At 37.2% G+C, this 4,555-nt stretch overlaps 1 long non-coding RNA gene across 2 annotated transcripts; it reads right to left on the bottom strand.

Moving 5' to 3' along the window:
* Window positions 1-420: 420 nt before the first annotated feature.
* LOC126380798 (uncharacterized) lies at window positions 421-2,826 on the bottom strand. Of its 2 annotated transcripts, none has more exons than XR_007568536.1 (3): window positions 2,615-2,826; window positions 825-2,530; window positions 421-691 (listed from the first exon to the last, which is right to left on the bottom strand). It is a non-coding gene; the product is annotated as an uncharacterized LOC126380798 (long non-coding RNA). The 2 variants fall into 2 exon arrangements; XR_007568535.1 differs by having other exon boundaries at window positions 1,483-2,530.
* Between the last annotated feature and the right edge of the window lie 1,729 nt (window positions 2,827-4,555).

The following is a 4,555-nucleotide window of genomic DNA, read 5'->3' as shown; positions in this document are numbered from 1 at the left end:
GATGCCATCTGAGGCAAAGACATTAAGTCACGTCAAAAAAAGAACTGCTTAGATTCTGGACAAGCTGATTTTTTCTTACCTAATTAACACATAATAAAATTGACAAGAATAATTTGTTAAACTGTAAATAGTAATTAACAGTTATGCATGATTTCCACGTATTGTGCAATCACGGTCACCAACCTATCGGGGTTCACCAGAAGGATCACTTGGCATTTGAAGACTTGAGACGGATTTAAATAATTTATAAACGACAAACTCTACCTATTAGAAAGTACACTCGCTTTTTAGGGTTCCGTTCCAAAATGGTAAAAGGGACGCTTGTATTGAATGTAATCAAGCGACCGTCCCCCACTCGCTCTCATCTTAATTGTGAAGTTAGTGAACGGAGTCTGGACATTTTTACTATGTTTCTACATATCGTCCCTTAGCTTACAACACCGCTTAAGTCATTTTTACCAACTTTACAGGAGACGAAAAAAAATGTCTTATTTAAAATATCTGTAGATTTTTTTATTGCTACTTAATACATACTCTAGTTAGTGGTTAATAAATAATTATTTATAAGTACTTATTTTGACGATTTACTTTATTTTAACCTTTATTTTCTTCTTCATCCAATGAAATGTAAAAACCGCCAATTTTCGACTTGAGCGGTGTTGTAAGCTAAGGGACGATATTGCATCAGGGGCTGAAAGAGAATATTTTTTTTTACTAAACAAAGCTACAACTGGGAATACATAACTGTCAGCTGGGGCAAGTGGACTGTAGGGTTGCTTGGTTTGAGCTGTCTTCACTACAAAGTAAACACATTTGGTACTTACTTGAAAGAACACTTTTAATTGCGGTAAGACGCGGAGCAATACAGAGTACAGACAGACAGGCACAGACCAAGTAGACACGTCAAACAAAAACTAAGTAAGATTATATTTTTTAAATTCTGTGTTGGTGTTGCCAACAATAACTACCCTAGGCTTTCTCGAAACTCGTAAATCGTAAACGAAGGCAATTGGAAAAAGTTGCCGACATCGAAGTTTTATAAGTACCTACATTCGTTTTACGGGACACAATTGAAGCATAAAAAAATATAATAAGTTTACAATTAATTATCATAATTACTTCAAGTTACGTAATATAACTTAAAACGCTTAATATACGTCGCTCAGACAACCGGATTATTTCAAGTTAATTATCTGAGATTTAGTCTAGACATAAACAGGTTTTCGTAAACAACTGATAACCTAACGAACTGCCGGTCAACCTGGATTAGGAATAAGGGAGTTCCGCTTCAGAATGGAGATTTAAGTAAGTATCTAAGCTTAATCTTATTCGAAATTACAAAAAGGAAAAACAATATAAATTAGATTTTATAAATTTCGCTTGTTCCGCGTTTATAACCCAGGAGATAACACCTAATAGTAAAAAGCACATACCTAGGTAACTAGACAGGATATATATATAGATAGGCATCTATCTACTTACCGTAAACTAGGATGCCTAAAAGAGTTTAATATGAATTCACATCGTGACATTTCTTATTCGATTCTTATTCCTATATGGTTCTGTGTTCGTCTAGATTTTGAGCTTCCTATTATCTGAAATAATAAGGATAAAAATCTAAATCGGAAATCTATTTTAATGGTATTTAGAAAATACAGAAAAGTAGTTAAGTATACTTAACCAGTACTCATTTTATCAACTTTTTGCGGGCATTATAGCCATTGAATTTAGATAGAAAAGAGTATAAAAAAATCGATCAAAGAAAGTAAAATTGTGAAAGTATAAAAGTTATGAACTTTCCAATGAGAAGGTACTTACTAGTCGTTGATTAAGAAAAATAACTATATCTAAGTATTTCAGAGTGTTTAAAAAATATTCGCTGGTATAACGTATTTCTCAGCATGCAGCTTAGATCTCGTATTTCATTCATTCTTGTTAGCGCAGGTCATGGCTGAATCGTGAGGTAGTACCTACTTCAATACCTATTTCCTGATATTTTTTTTGCAACTGTGCAATATTCAGGTGTCGCAGCATATATATTTGAAACACTTATGAATGTAATAGGTATATTAGGTAAGTATGTATAATACAAGTATACATTTGAAAAAGTTTAGGTAGGTACTTACCAAAAGGGTCACCAAAATACATTACCATTTCGTACACGGACTAAATGTGAACCAAAGTGACTTTAAACACGATGTTGAGATTAAAGATTTTTTTAAATAGATTACTTACCAAAAACCCCCACAAATTACTTACCTTTTTACTTGGGGGTTCCAGACATGTTCCGGTTAGGTTTTATCTACAAATCTTGTATAAAATATATAACGGAGGATGTTAATATTTAAGACTTCAAAGTAATATAAATACAAATATACTTAATTTTAAAATAAGAAAATATTTATCTGTAATTCTTCCAAATAAGTAGTAATGTTTAGGTGATAGCTGTGGTGGTGGTGTTTAATTGGTTCACTTCACACCAATTCGTTATCATACATCGGGAACTCAATCCTTTTTCCAATGTTATTTTCTACAACAGAAATTCCAAAACATATCAATCGATTGATATGCTCAAAATAATGCATTTGCATAACAATATGTATTTTATACTTACGCATTAGAGACGATTTATTCGGTAAAAAAATAAGATTCGGAGGATTCAGCGGAGAAGCCCCACAACAACATTGCAAGGTACATTTCATTGCCAATTAAAAGATGAAAACAGCGTTACCATCGATCAGTCTGTACGTTATCTGTACGCACGGTGAGCGGTGTGCCCCTAATGGCACAATGCACATTATACTACAATACCGGCTACTATGCAAACAATTCAGCGGACTATGGCCGACGAGCGAGAAAGAAAACATCGTCCACTGACGATGCAAGCATCGGAAAATTCCTCTAAGTCATAGATTAAGGAATAGTACTACGTACAGAACGGCAACTCTCCACACTCACGCGCTTAGCTACGTTTACCTCACCCCTCCTCGATTTTACTTTAGTCTTCATCATCATCAGCCCATTAACGTCCCCACTGCTGGGGCACGGGTCTTCCCTATGGATGGATAGGGAGATCGGGCCTTAAACCATCACGCGGGCCCAGTGCGGATTGATGGTTATTAACGACTGCTAATGCAGCCGGGACCAACGTCTTAACGTGCCTTCCGAAGCACGGAGGAGCTCGAGATGAAAACTTTTTTTCTGTGGTCACCCATCCTATGACCGGCCTTTCGAAAGTTGCTTAACATCAACAATCGCAGACCGAGCGCGTTTACCGCTGCGCCACCCAGCTCCTCATGTTTTTGTATGAAGTGTCCGGGGTGTGACTCAGTCTAGCCTATCATGTGACGTCACCCTTTATAATTTAGCATACTCGGCTATTAACCACAAGTTGAGTTGCAGACCAACGTCTGGCTGCGCCACCACGTGTTAGTCATCTGTTGTGAAACCTGATCGGCTACAGTACGGTAAGAATGCTGAACAATGGAAATTGGCAACGTAATTTGCTGACATTTTTAATACTGGAATGGTCAGACAGTAGACATACTCGTAAGTGCGCATCTTCACACGTGGGCGCTTAGTGATGCGTCGGGATCGTAGTAAGGGGAATTCCGTGATCCCTGCTTAGCCCAATGGGGAAATAGGCGTGATCCTATGTATGTGTAACGATAGTTTTTATATTTAGGAATGAGGTAGAAAAAATAAAGTATTTTAAGCGAAGAGCATTTATTATTTTCATTGTATGTTAGCATCCATAATTCTGTTAAAGAGACGGTTGTGTTCAGTAGACTTAATTTATCTCATCAGCATCGTTACACAAGCAAAGGACAATATTGAAAATGTATGGACGAAAAACGAGTTAATAAATCAGCGATCGTGTCTAGTGATTTGCCGTTCACGGGAATGTACTCGGCAGTAAAAGGCGCAAAAGTTATGTAAAAAGAGCTTTATTACTTAACCTTTATGTAGATAAGAGTACAAGAAAGAACAATTTGAAAAAGAAAAGCAGTCAGTGTCTATGCTACTAAAGAGTTTTTTACAACGGGTGTTCCCAATTAAAGCACATAATAACGGGTTCTTACCGCGTTTAACTCCACCAACCCGCATTGGAGCAGCGTGGTGGAGTATGCTCCATACCCCCTCCGGTTGATTGAGGGGAGGCCTGTGCCCAGCAGTGGGACGTATATAGGCAGTTTATGTACCGCGTTTAAATAGGGATATGAGACTCCCGATATTTCGACACTGTTGCAAGTGCCATGATCACGGGATGACTGTTGAGATTGGAGTGGAGTAGGTAGATCCATAATTTTGTATGGGAATATCCCACTTTGGGAACATTCCACAGAGCATAGAACATAGCACACCGCTGATCAAGACGGCACTATGCCAATCGATGTATTACACCAGCGTAAGTAACGCTGGTTGAATCCTTGGGGTTGGGGAAGTTATAGTTGGTTATAGGTGGGGGAATTTATACATTTTGTAACAAATATCAAGTTCAGTAAAATTACTTCCTACAACCATGAAGTAACTAATATACTTAAGTACTACGTAA

The sequence above is a fragment of the Pectinophora gossypiella genome, chromosome Z (assembly GCF_024362695.1).
Source record: "Pectinophora gossypiella chromosome Z, ilPecGoss1.1, whole genome shotgun sequence".
NCBI lineage: Eukaryota > Metazoa > Arthropoda > Insecta > Lepidoptera > Gelechiidae > Pectinophora > Pectinophora gossypiella.
This window is presented reverse-complemented; position numbering and strand designations above follow the sequence as displayed.